The sequence below is a fragment of the Canis lupus genome, chromosome 22 (assembly GCF_048164855.1).
Source record: "Canis lupus baileyi chromosome 22, mCanLup2.hap1, whole genome shotgun sequence".
Taxonomy (NCBI): Eukaryota; Metazoa; Chordata; class Mammalia; order Carnivora; family Canidae; genus Canis; species Canis lupus.
This window is the reverse complement of record NC_132859.1, coordinates 17,143,684-17,163,410: the sequence shown is the minus strand read 5'-3', so window position 1 is coordinate 17,163,410 and position 19,727 is coordinate 17,143,684. Positions and strand designations below refer to the sequence as shown.

The window sequence follows — 19,727 nt, the reverse complement described above, 5'->3', positions numbered from 1 at the left end:
TTCCGTTTCAAATAATCACTAAGTGCAAATGTGTTTCAGGTTATCTCCGCTGTGTGTTCTCCCCTTTTGTTAATAGGTTGAAACTGGCTTTGGCCTGAGAAGCTGTCATGTTTGTCATATCCATGTGCCGACATGTACGTGTGTCTGCGTGCACACGTGTGCTTGCACACACACGTACTAGCATGGACACAGTAGTGATGCCTCTCTGGGACTTGTGGTTTGAAAGAGAAAAGGCCCCAGTCAGGCTGGGACAAGCAGGTCAGGAAATTTAACCTGACTCTCCCAACCCCAGTCATCATCGGCAGGGTCTGGAAAGGCCAGCTTTGTCAGGACTCAGGATCCTTGGTGTCTGAGTGGCAAAACCGATTTGAGGTCCTGTCTGTTCCGCCCTAACATTTGCCCCAGCCTCCTCCACCCAGTACCGACTCTCCCCTGCTTCTGTGCACAAGGGCCCCAGTTTCTCTTGACGGGGGTATCAACTGAGTGTGATTACCCCTGACTCCACTCTGGGGTAAGGTCAGGGGTCACCTGCATGGGCTGCTTCGGAGGGACAAGGAAAATGTGTTCCTTGTGTTTGTGGGGGAGAACGGAGCCTGCCACGGGGATCTGGAGAGGCCAGGGTAAAAAGAACCATATAACAAAGACACGAATGAATGGTACAAGTTTCAGTTGTTTGAGGAGGTCCAGGTACAAGCCCGTGAGGGAGGAAGGGATCTCCCCTCTTTATAGATAAGAGATTAAGTGGCCCCTCAATGTCATAAAGTCCTTTGGCAACCTCACTTTTCTCCTGCCCCAGATGAAACTCAAGCCCTGTCCCCTCCACGCTCATGCTCTGTCCCCTACTCTGCCCTGCCCCCTCCAGATATATTATGCACCAGCATCCTGCAACAAACACACATGTATACGGTCATATCCAGGACGTGGTGCCCCACATGGCTCCAGTGACCGTGTGGCCTGGGGCTGTGCAGACAGAGAAAGAATATTTCCCCTCCATCCCAGATACTCCTGAATGGGACATCCTGGGAGGAGGTCCTCAGACATCGCGACATCAGTCGTCCTAGGTGTCATCAGAGGGTATCTTGAGAAGAGGGCTTGGGAATTCCCGTCAGCATCTCCCTGCGAACCAGCAGAAGTACACACAAAGTAGATAAATAAGTAATAAGTGAATAAAATACAGCCTAAATCAATTTGGTGTTCTTACTGAGCAACTTCAGCTCTAAGACAAATCTCCTGGTGGCCTCCCTGTCTTCTTAACAAATTCTGCCCCTGATCTTCTGTATAAACATTGACACGACCTTTGCCAACAAGTGTCTATGTTGGGCGTCTCAACATATCTCGTTTATTCAGTACAGTTAGCCTGCGATTTGTCAGGCCCTGATTTAGGAGCTGGGCACACAGGTGAACAGAACATGTCTTGGAGCCCACCGGCTGTCCAGGGAGGTCAAGTGCTCAGGCCCACCCTTGGATGGAAAGGTGCTGAAAGCGCTCCGAACGTTTGTGCTTGCTGCAAGGACATGCCAGGCCCCCAGCTCCTGAGAGACAGCAATTCTTAGCCCCCTGGCCTTACAGGAGAGCATTTATTTATTCTTCAACATCATCAGGGCTTCAAGCTGGGCTCGTTTTAGGGTGGGTGGCACAGAGGCAGAGAAACAATTCCTTTCAGGGCAATTTGGGCTGCTTGTGGAACACTGGTTGTTACTTGGTTGCACTGGATGATCCATGTCCGATTTGACAAATTACTTGGCAATTTGATATTTTGCTAGTAAAAAAATAAAAATCCCCTAACAGCTGCATGGAAAACTCATTCGATATGTTAATATGCCATAAACTCAGAGCATGCTGATGCTTGGCATCCCCTGAAAGGCTGTGGACCAGCTTCCCATTTGACAGATGGGAATACTGAGGGCTGGTGGGTAAAGGACTTGCTCAGAGAAGCTTGTGAATCATCACGCGGCAGGGATGGGTGTTTCTGTTACTGGGGGCACATTTCCAATGAGTTTATTGCCATAGATAGAATGCTCTTAGTTACCCCAGGCAGCCACATAACTTGACATAGCTCAGGAAGTAATTCCAATGTCAAGAGTTTCACATATTTTTCAACTTTGTTTTACCAAAACGCATCTGCTGTTCAGAAACATCCTCACGTCTTTTAGGAGAAACATCTCGAAAGGACAATGGGAATATTTTCTATTTTTATAATGATGTCTGATCTTTTACCTTTGGGAGATTTGTATTTAAACCAACTCAGCTTGCCAACTTCCCTTAAAGAAAAAGTCATTAAATCTCCAATTGGAAATCTGAGCATAAATGAGAGATTTCAAATGAAAACAGCAAGGAATTCTGCAAAGGCATCTGATCCTGCATCATAGTTCCAAATCTTCTTTAAATTAGCTCTATGTCAAAAGGCTACGTGGAAAGACCTTTTCTTTTGTCTGATAAAGGAAAAATTGGAACAATATCGCTTCACTTTAGGATCCAGGCGATCATTTGGTTTCATTCCAAGGAGAGTTTTTTTTTTTCTTTTTAAACTTTGGTCCATAGCCGCACATGTGTGTGACTTTAATCAGTTTCTCCCATAGCTTTCTTGCCATTTAAGCTATTCTATACTTAACTGAACTTTTCTCAAATTGGATGGGTGGATCTTGTTTGTGATAGGGCATCAGCAGAGAAATATTTTACCTGAATGTGTATAATAACATTGCCCCGATAGAAGAAAATAAAGGTTCTCCTAAAAAGGCAGCTGGGGAGCAAGATGAGTTCATTGCTCTAGTGGCTCCTGGGGCTGTTCCTTATCAAAGCATGTGATTCCGTATCAAAAAAACGTGACCATGGAGAAACACTTAAAGACCCGCGACTCCATTAGAATTTCCTCCAGTTTCACCCATTGCTTTTTTCTAGGATCTCAGTGACCAAGATAACTCCTCACTAAGACTTAGAGCCTGCATTTGTCCTCAAGAGGAGTCTTCCCAGAGACGCTCTGTCCCTAGTGGCCCAATTCCATCTTCAGTCTCGAGGTCAACTGGGCCCTGTGGTCCTGCCAGTGCTGGGATTGTCTCTGATGCAGGGCTCAATCAGAGGGGCAGAGGTCTTGGTGTCACAGACCTCCCGGGACCCAGATAGTCTAGGGTGTGGTGGGTGGTTAGGCCACGTCAGAGACTGTTGCTCCGGGAGTGTGTGCTTCATTGCTTCATTGCTTCCTCCACTTGTTCTATCAGCAGACATTTTATGAGTACCTCATCTGTGTCCAGTCCATGCCAGGGAACTGGGCACCAAATTGTGGACCCTCCTGGTTTGTTAGCAAACTCAATTATGATGTCACAGAATTGAGGCAATGGGCTCCTGGAAGTCCAGAAATCACCCAGTGTCCTTCACCATGAAGTGATGTTCTTCTCAGAATCTTAGATTCTGAAGTGATGCTCAGAATCTTAGAACACAGTGAACACAGTGAGATTCTTGAAGCAGCCAAGAAGTAATGAGCAAAGACTTCAGACATTTAGACCTTTAGAGCAGAACCAAAACCATTAGCTAATTATAGGTATATTTTTCCAGAACATTCTCCCAAATGAGAAAAGATGTGGGAGGTGGGGAGCCTGATCTAGATCTTTATGTTTCTTTCCTGTCAGTGTATCAATAAGTCTTCCTTTCCCTTCCCTTCCCTTCCCTTCCCTTCCCTTCCCTTCCCTTCCCTTCCCTTCCCTTCCCTTCCCTTCCCTTCCCTTCCCTTCCCTTCCCTTCCCTTCCCTTCCTTTCCCTTCCCTTCCCTCTTCCTTCCTTCCTTCCTTCCTTCCTTCCTTCCTTTCTTTTCCTATTGTACACCAGGGGTAGAACAACCACTTCTGGAAGATATACACTGAAGCTGTTTTTCCAGAATGATGTTAAGCTTGCACTCCAAACAAGACCAGCCTGGGGTAACTGTGGCTCTTGAGTTTTGGCTTTTTTTTTTTTAAAGATTTTATTTATTCATGACAGACACACAGAGAGAGGCGGAGACATAGGCAGAGGGAGAAGCAGGCTCTCTGTGGACTTGATCCCAGGACCCCGGGATCATGACCTGAGCCAAAGGTAGATGCGCAACCACTGAGCCACCCAGGTTCCCCGGGTTTTGGCTTTGTATCCTTCACAGTCCTTTCTGGTCTTTTCTCTCTGTCCCATTTCCTTCCTCCTCCTTGCTCGTCTTCCTCCAGCTTCACTCTTCCTTCAAAACCCTTCCCTTAGAAACCTGATTTTCATCAAGAGTTTAGGAATGTTTTTGTCTTCCTCCAGGAGGCATTTGGATTTTGAATAGGAACTGAGGGAACAGTGTTCAGGCAACAAGCTCCTGGTATTTATTTTGGAGCTGTTGGGTAGGGACAAAAACAGCACCCAGGGAATGGTGGGTGAGGTGGGGGGAGGCTACTTCCTAGCTACCCTAAGGCAAGTGGGGCGTTGCCTTCTCCTGCTCTAGATTGTGGATTCTCTAAGGCCAGGGACTGTTTATGCTTGTGTCTTGAGAACCCAGCACCTAGTTGGTGCTTAGAGAGGACTCCTCAGGAGGAAGAATGAATTTGTGTACAGGATCAGCCTTCCTCCCTGGGACTTGTAGGCACCCATGGTAACTTACAGCACCACTGCTTCCTATTCTTTTTTCTCTCCTCCTCTATCTCCTGTTTTTCTTCACTTTGCTTTTCCAGCAACTAATCAACCAGCACATGACATCCATATGATTTTTTTTTTTTTTTAGAATTTAGATTTTTTTTCTGTAGCATGATGAATTTTTCTTAATGGTTCATGTATGTTTGGGAAAAATGGGTAGTGTTATTTTGTTGAGTATTCAGTTCTACTTATAGCTTTCTTTTTAAAATTTTTATTTTTTAAAAGATTTTCTTTATTTATTTATGAGAGACATACACACACAGAGAGAGAGGCAGAGACATAGGCAGAGGGAGAAGCAGGCTCCATGCAGGGAGCCTGACGTGGGACTTGATCCTGGGTCTCCAGGATCACGCCCTGGGCTGAAGGCGGCGCTAAACCGCTGAGCCACCCGGGCTGCCCTACTTATAGCTCTTAGAGCAAGATTATTATTCATCTATATGCCTACTTATTCTTTTTCTATTCAATTTGTTGGTTTCTGAGCAAGAAGTGTTAAACTTTCCCATTTTGATTATAGATTTGTCTGTTTCTTCTTTTGGCTTCTGTTTTTTGCTTTATCTATTTTTAAGGTCTGAGTCAGGTACATTAAAATTCATGTTCTATATCTTCTAGGTGTTTATCAGGATAAAACATTCTTTGCCATTTAATATTTTTCCTTTTTGGTCAAGCATTTTATGTTTTCTGATATTAATACTGTTAACATCTGTTTTCTTTATCATTTGCCTTAAACGTGTTTTTCTTTTGAGAAGGTGTTTTTAAGTAGAAGAGAACAGATATAAAGAGCACATATATTCACTCACCAAGAATTAATAACTATTGACATTTTCTTCCTCCTTCTCTCTTGTTAAAAAATGAAATATCACAGTTAGAGATAACCAGAGCTCCCTATCTCCCCCAGATTTCCCTGAAACACCCACTATCTTGCATTTGGTGTGTGCCATTTCCATGTATCGCTTGTGCTTTTACACACATGCATGTCATTTCTAATCAGTATACAAGTGAATTTTGGGGTTTTAAATCTACATAAGTGATGTCATACTTTATGTAGGATTCTGCACCTTTCTTTCTTTCTTTCTTTCTTTCTTTCTTTCTTTCTTTCTTTCTTTCTTTCTTTCTTTCTTTCCTTCCTTCCTTCCTTCCTTCCTTCCTTCCTTCCTTCCTTCCTTCCTTCCTTCCTTCCTTTCTTTCTTCTTTATTTCTTTCTTTCTTTCTTTCTTTTCCAGGAGATGGTGAGTTTTATTGTCTTGTCTGGATAGAGGTTTGATTTGCTCTCGAATGTTCCAGGGTGGAGAGACTAGGAGAAAGCACAGGATGCAGAGGTCTATTTGGTGTAATCTTCTCCCTCGTTCTCATCTTCACCATCAATGGAGAGAGCAGCATACTTGCTTGCAGAACTGAACTTGGAAGCTTGATTTTCGGCCACAACTGGCAGAAGTAAGTCAGACCAGGATGCACGAAGGAGAGAGAGTGAGAAGTCTCTAGAAAATGAAACACCGAATAAGGAGGAAGACTATCACTCTCCAACTTCTAAGCCACCCAAATCTGAACAGCCTCTGAAGGTAATGCCAGCCCCTCCACCAAAGGAGAATGCTTGGGTGAAGTGAAGTTCTAACCCTTCTGCCCGATCTCAGAGCTCGGACGCGGAACCACAGTCCCCCACGAGTGGTGGGGGGAAAGCAGTCCCGGCTCAGCCCCGGGAGGAAGTACCAGCAAGGAGAACAGATGAAAACAAAGTAGATGGGGTGAGTGTCCCAAGAGGCTACAGTGGGAACTCCAGCCGTGGTCCAAGAGACAGAGGGAACAAAGACCACTGGAAGGAGCTGGATAGGAAAGACGGCAAAAAGGATCAAGACTCCCGATCTGCACCTGAGCCAAAGAAACCTGAAGATTCTGCACTTTTCATTTTAAACGTACACTGTGTTTTTAAAAATCCACCTTGTTGAGATGCCTGGGTGGCTCAGTGGTTGAGCGTCTGCCTTCGGCTCAGGGCATGATCCGGGGGTTCCAGGATCGAGTCCTGCATCAGGCTCCCTGCGTGGAGCCTGCTTCTCTCTCTGCCTGGGTCTCTGCCTCTCTCTCTGTGTCTCTCACGAATAAATAAATTTTAAAAATCTTTTTAAAAAATCCACCTTGTTGGTGTATGTAGATTTGTTATTTTAACTCTTACGTAGAATTCTATCATATAATAGACCCCATTTTATTAATACATTTACTTACTGATGGACATTTATGTAGATTCCCATTTCCCACTCTTATAAACAATGCTGCGAGCACATCCTTGTACAAGTCCTGTATATGACTAAATATTGCTGATCTCTCTCTAGACTGGTGCACTATTTCACATCCCTGATCACATTGGCGAGCTCATCTCAGTAAGCAGATTCTCTGAATTGTGGAATATGTACATTTGCACACTTACTGGATACTGCCAGAGGCTCCCTAGTTTGGCTGTGCCTTCATAGTCCGACCCCCAGGAACATAGGAGAGGACCCTTCTTTCTAGTTCCTCATTAGTATTTGATATTGTTGATGCTTTTAAATATTTGCTCATCTGTCAAACAGAAAACAAAATATTGTTTGTTGCTTCAATTTGCATTCCCATGGGATCGCACATGTTTATTGGCCTTGAAACATTCCTCCTTTTGGTTGGGGTATCATTTTTCCATTCTTTATATACTTTTCTATTTTTTTTTTCAGTCCAATCTGTGACTCATTGATTCTGAAGAGGAGACTTTTAATGTAGTAAATTATTTTAATTTCTGAGATATTTGAATGTATTATTTTTTAAGCTTCATTTATTTATTTGAGAGAGATAGAGTGAGTGAGTGAGACAGAGACAGAATGAGCAGAGGGAAGGGGAGGGAGGGGGAGAAGCAGACTCTCCACTGGGCAGGCAGCCTGATGCAGAACTCGATCCCCGGACTCTGGGATCATGACCTGAGCCGAAGACAGATGCTTAATCAACTGAGCCACTCAGGCACCCCTTGAATGTATTATTGACATCTTATTTTATGTTTTCATTTACAATATTATTTATTGTTTCTATTTCCTATTCTTTATTGTATTGATACAAGTCTACTTAGTTCCATTTTCATTCTATGTTTGCCACCAAATTTTTATTATCAATATGTAAAGATATTATTCCATTCATATTTGGAATAGCCACACCTACCTTTTGATCTGGAGTCCATCTTCAGGCCATCATTTAGAGAAAGGCTGTAGATGGGATGTTTTCTGAATTCTTGAATATCTGAAGGTGACTTTAGTCTGTTTTCCTATTGAAATGATTTTTTGGCTGGGTATAAAACTTTAGGTTCAAAATATTTTATTTGATTTTAACCCTCAAAACAATAGTTATATCTCCATTATTTTCTTGCATTTAATGTTGCTCAGAGAAGTGTCTATTTATGATTCTTATTGCCCTATATATCTATTTTTCTCCTCTCTGAAATATCTAGGAATAAGAAGAATCCTTTGTAAGACTGAGGTATGAGTTATTTACCATTTATTTATAATCTATCATAGAGTTTATTTCCAGCTGACTTAGTATTTGGCTCATCTTTTGAATTTTGGAGACAACAACTTTGGGAAATTGTCTTCTGTTTATTTTTTCCTTTTTTTTGAGCTTCTGGTGCAGAGTTGATTTTATTATTCTCAATTCATTACCCATTCACTAGTCTGTGTATAACTTCTCAGGTTTAATTTCACCATTTCTTTTCTCTCTTATCATTAATCTATACTTCCATTCCCCCTCCCTCTCCAGCGGTATCCTTTCTAATTCTTTTGGTGTATACCTTTGCCCTATGTAGGGTTTTTGTTTATGTATATATTTCCCCTTCCTTCCTTCCTTCCTTCCTTCCTTCCTTCCTTCCTTCCTTCCTTCCTTCCTTCCTTCCTTCCTTCCTTCCTCCCTCTCTCCCTGCCTCCCTCCCTGCCTTTCCTTTCTTTTTAAAAAAGATTTTATTTATTTGAGAGAGAGAGAGGGAGAGAGTGTGAGAGTGAGCAAGCAAACAGGGTGAGGAGCAGGAGAGGAACAAGCAGATTTGACACTTAGCATAGAGTCTGAAGTGATTCAGAAGTGAATTCCTTGATGGAATCAAGGACTTGATTCCATGACCCTGAGATCATGACCTGAGCTGAAATCAAGAGTCGGACCCTTAACTGACTGAGCCACCCAGGCACCCCTTTCTTTTTCTTTTTTCTAGACCTCTGGTATGGAGGGTTGAGTTTATTAAACTCCTCAGTTCATGAACACTGTTATATTTATCTATTTAGAGCCCCTTTCTTATCTTATTTATTCCATTTTGTTCCCTCAACTACTCCAACCCCCTTCCTCAACTACCCCAACCCCCTTTCTCCTCATCTTTGGACATTTGTATGTGCACTTATAAAATGTGTAGGGTTATTTATCTGTGAAGACTTTTTCAATTTACACAAATGGCACTTCACTACAGAGCTTATAAGTCTTATGTTTTTCATTGAGCCCTCATTTTTAAAGACCTGTCCATGTTGCTATGTGAACACACAGTCCTTGGATGTGGTAACAGTACTATTGCTTTACTTGCTGCATAGCAAGTGCCCATCCCTCTGTAATGGGCAGCTAGGTGGCCTCTCCACCCCCTCTCCACCTCCAACACCATAATGATGAACATCCTCACAATGTCCCCTTGTGGACTTATGTGGGATTTTCTTGAAATATGTATCCAAGAGTCCAATTTCTGAATCATGGGGTGTATACTATCTTAGTTTAATTACTTTCAGATTTATCCTCCAAATGTGTGTATACTACTGGATACTCCCATCACCAGTTAACAGAAGTCACTGTATCCTAACATTTTTGCCAATGTTGGCATTATTGAGTTTTCTAATTTTGGTTCATCTAATAAGAATATAAGAATCTCTTGTTTTAATCTGCATTTCTCTAATTAAACTTTTTAGTGATTACAGTTTTCTCTTCTTGATTGCTGTTCTTATCATTTTCCCCATATATTTTCCTGTTGGGTTTCTTCACATCTAATTGGTTGTTGATTTTTTAGGAGTTCCTCTTATACTAGAAATTAGACTGCTGTCAATTTAATACATTGCAAATATATTCTTCCACTCTTCTGCCTATAGTTTTGTTTGTGTTGTCTGTCAGTCAAGAAAAATCCTTAGATTTTATTTAATCAAATTCATTTTTATTTATTTCCTAATTTATTTATTGCTTGTGATTTGTGGTTCTGGGATTTTATTTAAGAAGTCCTTTCCCACCTCTAGAATATAGAGGTTTATTATCTACTGCCAACTTTATAGTTTACATTATGGTCTTAAGGTTTCAATCTATCTGAATTCCATCGCCATGCATTACAGCAGGTATGGATACAGTTTAAAATGTTCTCTAAGGTGAGCCATTTTCCCCAAGATGATCTTCTAAAGAGGCCATCTTTTCCACGTTCATTCGTGATGTCACCTTTATCTTATCAAATTCTCATATACACAAGGGCAGTTCTCTGAGCTCTTTCATCTGTAACCATTGTCCGTTTGCCTGTCCTTGTACCAGCAACAGACCATTGTTATTGTTATGGCTTTGTGTAGTATGTCTTAATAGCTAGTCGAGCAATTTCAAAATAGTTTAACTATTTCTAGTCTTTTATCACTCCCTATGTATTTCCAAGTTAGTTTACTAAGCTTAAAAAATCCTCTTGGAATAAAAATTGTGATCACATGGCATATGAGATTTTTTTTGGAGCAGCAGCGATATCTTTATAATAATAGATGTTGCCATCTAAAAGTGTAGGATGTCTATTCAACAATTCTTTATGCCCTTCAATAGTGGTACTGGACATTCTTTGCCAAGATAATTCTTAGATGATGGTTTTTGTTGCAATCCTGAGTGACATTTTTTTGGGTTACATTTTCTAGTTATTTCTCATTTTGAGAATGCTGCTGAATTTTGTAACTTGATATTATACCCAACAACTTGACAAACTCTCTTTTAGTTTTAATATTTGTCTATTGATTCTGTTGGTTCTTCTTGTCTAGGGCTTTTTGAAGGACCTGCCTCTGAAATATTTAGCAGTTGTATGTTTTTAAATTTACATGAATGACATGGTGAGACCTCTTTCTATTCCTTTCTTTCTTTTTTTTTTTTTTTTTGGTCACTCAACACAATGTTTCCAAACACTGTCCATGTAACTATATGTATCTCAACATGATGCCTTTTGCTATCTGCATTGTGTGTGCCACTACCATTTATTAATCTATCTTCTTAGTAACTAAGTTCTAGGTTGCCCCCACTCTCTGCTGTGAGAAATGATGCTGTGATAAACAGCCCTATATATGTTTCGTTCTTTTTTTTAAAGATTTTATTTATTTATTCATGACAGTGAGAGAGAGAGAGAGAGAGAGAAAGAGAGAGAGAGAGAGAGTCAGAGACAGGCAGAGGGAGAAGCAGGCTCCATGCAGGGAGCCCGATATGGGACTCAATCCCGGACCCCAAGAACATGCCCTGAGCCAAAGGCAAGACACTCAACTGCTGAGCGACCCAGGCATCCCTCTATATATGTTTCTTTATGGGGCTGTGCACTAGTTTCTCCAGAGCAGTATCAGGAATGGAACTGATAGGTTGTAGAGAATATGCATTCTGCATTTCACTAATTGCTTCCAGATTGCTCTCCAGCATTACTATACCACTCTACATACCCACTGGTGTGGAAACAGAGCTTCTTCCCTTTTGTTCACCATTGCTGTCATTTGTTATTATTTGATTTTATAATCTCTCTACTCTAATGGCTCCCTTGTGTCTTGTTTGCTCTTTTTCTAATTACTAATGAAGCTAAGTATCTTTTCATAAAATTGTTAGTTGTTCTGGTTTGAACTGCTTGATTTGTGAGAGTTTGTTTAAAGTTCTGATGTTAATTCTTGCAAATATCTACTCCTGACCTGCCATTGGCCTATTTACCTTGTCTAGGGCATCTTTGGTGCTATATTGTTTGCCAGGATAATTCCTGGATACTGTGTTCTTTCTGCTGCTACTCTGAATGGCATCTTGTTTTCTGCTATAGCTTGGGTTTTTGCTGCCATGGAGAATATATTGATTTTTGGAAATTGATCTTGTCTCTGGCAACCTGGCTAAATTCTCATTATTTCTATTGTTTGCTTGATTTGGTTGCATTTTCTATGTAGGTAATCAAATTATATGCAAATAATGAGAGTGTTGTTTCTTCCCTGCCTATCTAGTACCCTTCATTTCTTTTTCTTGTTTTACCCCGCAGGCTGGGGCTGCTAGTACTAGGTTGAATGAACCTAGTTAAAGCAGTGATAGTGGGCATCTTTATTTTTTTTTTTTTATTGGTGTTCAATTTACTAACATACAGAATAACACCCAGTGCCCGTCACCCATTCACTCCCACCCCCCGCCCTCCTCCCCTTCTACCACCCCTAGTTCGTTTCCCAGAGTTAGCAGTCTTTACGTTCTGTCTCCCTTTCTGATATTTCCCACACATTTCTTCTCCCTTCCCTTATTTTCCCTTTCACTATTATTTATATTCCCCAAATGAATGAGAACATATAATGTTTGTCCTTCTCCGACTGACTTACTTCACTCAGCATAACACCCCAAGATTGCTAGAACTCATACAGCAATTCGGTAGAGTGGGCATCTTTAATTGGTTGCTGATATTAGAGAGAACACGTCTAAATGTTTCCATGGAGTATGTTTACACCATGTTTTAATCTATAGTTGTCAAGATAAGGAAGTTCCAGCATTTCCTACTCTTCTGGGACCTTTTGTTTTTTAAGTAGTTAGACTTTTATCAGAAATAATTAGTCTGTGTTTTTCATACTTAGTGACACCCTTGTATAATTTTATTTTTTAGTTCATTAATATGTGAGTACAGTAATTTCAAAGATTTAACTTCAATATAACCCATACTTGTAAGTACACTTTTGGATTCAGATAACTAGTTATTATTAAGGGTCTTGTTTTCTTTCCTTATAAGGTCCTTATCTGGCTTTGGAATCATGGATAAATGATTCCAGCCTTGCAAAATGAGTTGGATAGCCTTCTTTCTTTCTATTTCCTAGAACAGCTTGTATAATACAGACTTTAACAATCTCTTAATTGTGTTGGCCTCTCCTTAAAGCTATCTAAGCCTCAGATTTTTCTTGGTAGTTAAAGAGGGCAGTAGCAACAAGAGTAGTCTTTCATTATATATAATTTCTATTTCTTTAATGGTTATTTTATTTCCAGTTTGTCTTTTACCACATTTGGCACTGTAGATTTTTTCCAAAGCTTTATCTCTTATTGTTGTATGGACTTTTTATAATTTAAGTAATTATTTTAATCTCAGTTACAACTGAGATTATTTCTTCTTTTCCATCCTGCATTTTGCCTATAATTTTCTCTGTTTCCCTTTTGTAAGTTTTATTAATGTCTTTAATATTTTGATATTTTCTATTGCTTTAATATGTTCTATTAAACCTTTAATATTTTCTATTGCTTTGATTTTTCTCTATTAATCAACTTCTGCTCTTATTTTTTTCTTATATTTTTTCATCTTTCTTATTTTTCTTTTGGAGATACATTATTTTGTGTGTTGCTATTCCCCATACTTCTTAATTGACATGCCTATTTTATCTGTAATCTGATAAATGTATTTAAAGCTGTATATTTTTCTCTAAGTACCATTTTAGCTGTCCTGTGTGAGTCTTACATGTAGTATAATTCAGATAAAAGTATTTCATAATTTTCAACTGTAAATTTTAACCTTAGTTGTACTAATATTTTTTTCTCTTGATAAATCAGTCTCTGAGAAGGGTGTGTCAAAATCTCCAACTAAAATTGTTGACTTAATTATTTTCTCTAGTTTATTGGCTGTTACTTCATGTATTTTGAGTGTGTATCTTTAGCTACATGTATGTATATAATCTTTATGTCTTATATCTATAGTAGTCCTTTTACTAGGGCATGATGGTTTTTTTTGTCTCTTTATGAATTTTTTTTTGCCTTAAAAATCTATTTAATCTCATTAAAATTACCACTCTGGTTTTCTTTTGATTCATATTTTCCTGTAGCATCTTCTTCAATCCTTTAATTTTTAAACAGTCTATATTCTTCTGTTTGAGATGTTTCTTTCTGGGCAATATATTATTTAATTTTTTTAAAAGCCCCATTCTGATGGTTTGCTTTTTGATTGGTAAATATAATCTGAGTACCAGGCTTACTGTAATTACTATTATATTGGGACTTATTTAAAGCTTTTTATTTCTTGTTTTTATTTAGTATCCTTTTGTATTATTTTTGTTTTCTCCTTTCCTGAATTCCATTAGATAGGTCAAATTTTTGTCTACTGATATGAAAGTTGTGTGCCTTGTATTTATTCTCATGTGGTTGCCTCTAACTTACCAACTGTTCTTATTGTCACTTTCTTCTACATCTTTCTACATTTTTCTCCTGGATATGACAATTTCCTTTGCCTTCTCTTACTTCCTCTGGCTTTCTGCCTCTACTTCCATCATATATGTTATCTAGAATTTTAGTTCTGGAGTTTCACATATATCCCTTTTGTTTCATCAGTGTTTTTCTTATTTAGACTATAATTAACTTGATTCATTTATTTACCCATCCTTATATCCTTTAGCTAGGGTTGCCAGATGAAATATAGGATGTCCAGGCAAACTTGAATATCGTATAGGACATACTTATACCAAAAAGCATTCATTGTTAATCTGAAATCCATATTTAACCAGATGTGTTATTGTTGTTGCTGGTCCCTCCCCTCCCCTGCCCCATCCCTATATCTGACAACTCTATCCATGTTTCATAGAATCTTCTGGTATCTGTTTCTCTGAGTGTGTCTTCCAGGAGTTGTTTCTTGTAGGGGCTTGTGTGCAATAAAGCATATGGGTCTCATATGACTGAAAGGGTCTTTATTTCACCCTTAATGTTTCAATGATACTTTTGCTGGATCTAGTATTCTGGATCCAAGTTCTTTTATTTCAGCACTTCAAAAGTAGCAGTCTCTATCTTTATGCATGCAGTATTGTTGTTGAGAATACTCATGGCAATTTGGTGCCTCTTTCTTTCTTTTTTAAGATTGATTTTATTTATTTATTTATTTATTTATTTATTTATTTATTTATTTATTTATTTAAAACAAAGAAAGAGTGAGAATATAGGCAGAGGGGCAGAAGGGGTAGGAGAGAGAGAGAATCCCAAACAGACTCCCCACTGAGTGGGGATCCCCATGAGGGCCTTGATCTCACAACCCTGAGATCATGACCTGAGCTGAAACCAAGAGACAGTCACCTAACTGATTGAACCACCCAGGTGCCCCGATACTTATGTCTCTGTAGGTGAATTATTTTTGATTTTTTGGTGACTTTAACATTTCCCTTGTCTTTTATGGCCTTTATTCTCACTATTGTGAAGAGATTTTTTTTCTTGTTTACGCTGTTTTTACGGGTCCTTTCCATCTGAGGTCTTATCTTTCTCTAATTCTGTGAAATTATCAGCCATTCTTTCTTCAAGTATTTCTTCCTTTTTTTTTCTCTATTTCTGGGAGCTCACTTGTTCTGCAGTTGACAATTATTCTTCTTACCCTTATCTCTGAATTTTCTTTCGTATTTGCCAATCCCTTCATGATGCCATTTGGGAGAGCTCATCGACCTGATCATTGAATGTGCAGATTCTTTCTTCAGCTGTAACCAGTCTGCTACTCCACTTGTCCACTGGGTCCGTGATTCCAATTATTATATGTGTTGTATCTAGGATTTCTCTTCTGTGGCATCTGGTTCTTGCTTTTTGTTTTCCAGTATCCTCTATGTGTCTTAGAGGAAATTTAACATGCTTATTTTAAGTTATTTGCCCATGGGTTTTGTTTCACCAGGTAGAGATTGTTCAGTCTGCCTTTCCCTTATAGTGGTCACACTCCTAAGGTTTCTCTGTATTTGTCCTAGGGATCCCTGGGGGATTCAGTTGCCTACTCTGGTGATGTGAGGAGATAATAACTGAGGAGAGAGTCTTCTGTCCCTCCTCCTAAAGTGTTTGCAAAACAGGGAGATGTGGTGGGTGTGTCTCAAAGCGAGAGAAGTTTGGAGTTACCCTGGCACTGCTGATCTGCTAGGACCTGACCTCCTTAACCATAGCTGGCTGGCCACTGGGCTGGCAAGGGTGGTGGTGAGAGGACGGGAGGGTGCAGAAGTCAGCCAGTATCTCTTCACTTGCTGTTAACTACTCCACATCCCAATGGGACTTGAAAGCCATCTGATATTACCTGGTTGCTGTCTTTCTGCCTCACAGAAGTCAAGGGAAAGCCATTGCTATACCCAGAGCAATGTGTGTATGTTAGTGAGGAGAAGATGACAGTCAAATCTCTCCCCGACCTTGTCTCTCATTCATGGTGCTGGGTCCTTTTATGCTCTGAGCTGCCATTTCCTGTCTTCCTTCTTCCTTCTCTGACACACACACACACACACATACACACACACACACACACACACACACACCATGATAGAACTCCCTTATGTGGCCTTGGAGTTGTGCAGTCATCTCCAAGTTTATAAATCAGCTTGGAAGTCTAACCACCCTCCCTTTGACTTCTGGGGTGTCTCCAGGGATGGGTTCCAGAGAATGAGCCTGCATCTGTGTTGGCTTGCCTCCTAGGATGCTATTTCTTCAGCCTTCTGCATAATTCCTTTAGGCCCTTTTCCGCCTCTGTTCTCTTCTACAATTCCTATTAAATATTGGAATCTACACATATCTCTTAATTATTATTTTTTAAATTGAGGTATAATTCATATATAACATTATATTTTTTTCAGGTGTATGACCTAATGATTCAGTATTTGTATACACTACAGAATGATCACCACAGTAAGTCTACTTAACATCTGTCACCATAGAGTGTGACAAAATTTTTTTTCTTGTGATGAGAACTTTTAAATCTCCCTTCACAACTTTCCAATATGTAGTACAGTGTATTAGCTATAATAATTAACCATTAATTACTCTTTTTGTACTTTCTGGTCATTTATACTTCTGTCCTAAATTGTGAAATTAGAACAATCTTTTACACACTAATTTTCTCCTCAGCTTTGCCTTTTGTAGATTTAGTGTATTTAATTGAGTTTTTTAAGTTCTGACAATCATATCTTTCATTTCCAATACCTTTACCACTCTTGAAAAAAATGGCAGCTTCTTTGTTTATTTATTTCATGGTTATGGTATCCTCTTTAATCCTTCTGAGGACATTAATATATTTTTAAAGCTGCTTCAGATTATCTGTTAATTCTGTTTCCTCAGATGTTCTGTTTGTTGAGTCTGGTGCCTTCCTTTCCTATATTGGTGATTCTTCGGTGTATACTTTTCTGTTTTGAGATTCCCTATCTACTGATAGGTGCTGTTTGTACTTACCATATGCTCATCAGTCTGCTTTCTAGTAATTTCTTTTTTGGAGGGAGGGATAAGAGTGGGTATGAGGGAGAGAGGTGTGTAAAAATGGCATGCAATACAGACAGGAATCAGACAGGAAAATGGACTCATCTTTTTATGTTGTTTAAGCTCCTGGCTTCAGCTTACAGGCTGATGCTTCTTCTGCCTGATGCCCTGCTCGAGGTCCAGGGAAGGGATCTCTCACTTGTCTTCTCCAAATGCTATGCCCTAAACACGATTCTGATAGTCACTTTTTTCCACCACTTGTCCCAGCAACCTGTGAATGTGGAGCACTCTGGAAGTTGCACCATATTTCATAGTGGCCTCAGTTGCAGGTCTTTGATTGATTGGCATTACTATCATTGGTCCAATCTTATCTGTGTTTTCCCTTTCAATAATACTACTTATTTTCTGGTCATAACTAGAATCACTTTTTGTTTTCCATTAGTCTGATGTGTGTGTGTGTGTGTGTGTGTGTATCATTTTTAAAATTAGTTTCAGAGGTAGAGTTTAGTGATACATCAGTTGCATATAATACTCAGTGCTCATTACATCATGTGGTGTCCTTAATGCCCATTACCCAGTAACCCTATCCTCCCTCCCCTCACCCACTCCACTCTAGCAGCTCTCAGTTTGTTTCCTAGAGATCAGCATCTCTTATGGTTTGCCTCCCTCTCAATTTTTATCTTATTTTATTTTTCTTTTCCTTCCTCTAGGTTTATCTGTTTTGTTTCTTAAATTCCACTATGAGTGAAATCACATGGTATTTGTTTTTCTCTGACATTTCACTTAGCATAATACCCTCTAGTTCCATCCACGTCATTGCAAATGGCAAGATTTCATTCTTTTTGATGGCTGAGTAATATTCCATTGTATACACACATCTTTATCCATTCATCTGTCAATGAACATCTGGGCTCTTCCCATATTTTGGCTATTGTGGACATTGCTGCTAGAAACATGGGGGTGCATGTGTCCCTTTGAACACTATGTTCGTATCCTTTGGGACAAATACCTAGTAGCACAATTGATGGGTTGGGAGGGTAGTTCTATTTTTAACTTTTTGAGGAACTTCCATTCTGTTTTCCAGAGTGGCTGCACCAGTTTGCATTCCCACCAGCAGAGCGAGAGGGTTCCCCTTTCTCTGCATTCTTGCTAACGTCTTTTGTTTCCTGAGTTATTAATTTTAACCATTCTGACCAGTGTGAGGTGGCATCTCATTGTGGTTTTGATTTGTATCTCCCTGATGCCGAGTGATGTGGAACATTTTTTCACGTATCTGTTGGCCATTTGTAGGTCTTCTTTGGAGAAATGTCTATTTACGTCTTCTGCCCATTTCTTGATTGGATTATTTATTTTTTGCATGTTCAGTTTGATAAATTCTTTATAGATTTTGGATCTTAACCCTTTATCTGATAAGACATTTGCAAAATGGCTTCTCCCATTCTGTAGGTTGCCTTTGGGTTTTGTCGACTATTTCTTTTGCTGTACAGAAACTTTTTATCTTGATATGTGTATCATTTCTAAGGATTTCTGGAGGGACAAGCAGACACATGTATTCAATGTGACATCTCGATATAATCTCTACAGGCTATTTATGTTATTATTTTTAATTAATTTGTTATTATATATTGTATTCATTGTTCTATGTTATATTAAATATCAAGTAGATAGAAATTGCACAGAATAGCAACCCAGTAACCATTAAGTATTAAACAGCTGTGAATTGATCTACCAACTTGAGTCCCAAGAGAGGTCACTTTTTGGGAGTTGAGACTCCTTCTTTCTTCTCTGAGAGCAGCAGGATCCCAGGGCTCTGATAGCCCTAGATGCTCACATCAGCAAGGCCTCTTGACTGCAGTCCCCATGGCAGCTGCTCAGAACACCTCTGGGGAGACCTGCTAGGTCTGTTCAAAGGCAGCAGCTCTGCTAACTCTGTCAACAGCGTCCCATCCCTTCATAGCAAGCTTGGCCACAGAGACCTTCTCTGTGATTGGAAAGGACATAGGACTTAGAACTCAATGTCTGGGCCACTCTATGGCCACCCCATGGCTTGTCACTTTCAGGGATTTATGCATTAGTGGATGTGAGTCCTCTTGCCCATAAAACTCTGACCTCTCAGTCTCAGGGTCTTTCCTCTCGTCCCCTCTTCCCCTCTCACTTCCAGTCCTCTTCCTTCCCTCCTCCTTTTGCTCATCTTCCCCTCCTCTGTGTCCCTTAACACAGAGGGACTCTTCCCCTCTGTGTCTCTATAAATGGAGACCTTTAGAAACAAAGCTCATTTGATGCTGACTCCAGGCAACTTCTCTCTCTTTATTTTTCCAACCACACAACTCTAAAATCCCCATGGGAGAGGAAGTCCAGTGCTCAAAAGCCTAAGGCCTGGCTACCTGCCCACAAGAGGCAAAGGTGAATGTCTATTAGTTCATTTGCTGATGGTTTCACCACATCCAAGACGGAGACATATACCTTTGGTTTCTCTGTTACTTCCTTGCTACACTACAAGTGCCCTGGCCTACCCCTTGGTCTGTTGTCTGTCCCCTGTCCAGTGATTCAAGAGCAGGTTTGCTCCTCAATCTCCCTCCTGGGATGCTGAGGTGTTCATCCCACCTTAAAAGAATAAGTAGATAGTGTCCAGGTGTGCAGGAAAGGGAAGAGAAGAAGATAAGAGATACAAGCCTGAAGTT

General features: G+C 39.9%; 1 protein-coding gene and 1 long non-coding RNA gene across 2 annotated transcripts in view; both read left to right on the top strand.

Annotated features, from left to right (window-relative positions):
* Positions 1-19,727, top strand: part of MRPS22 (mitochondrial ribosomal protein S22) — a 215,512-nt gene that overhangs the window by 76,536 nt on the left and 119,249 nt on the right. The gene's annotated exons all lie outside the window — the stretch shown is intronic.
* LOC140613947 (uncharacterized) lies at positions 3,345-6,753 on the top strand. The gene is made up of 2 exons (XR_012014875.1): positions 3,345-3,535; positions 3,820-6,753. It is a non-coding gene; the product is annotated as an uncharacterized lncRNA (long non-coding RNA).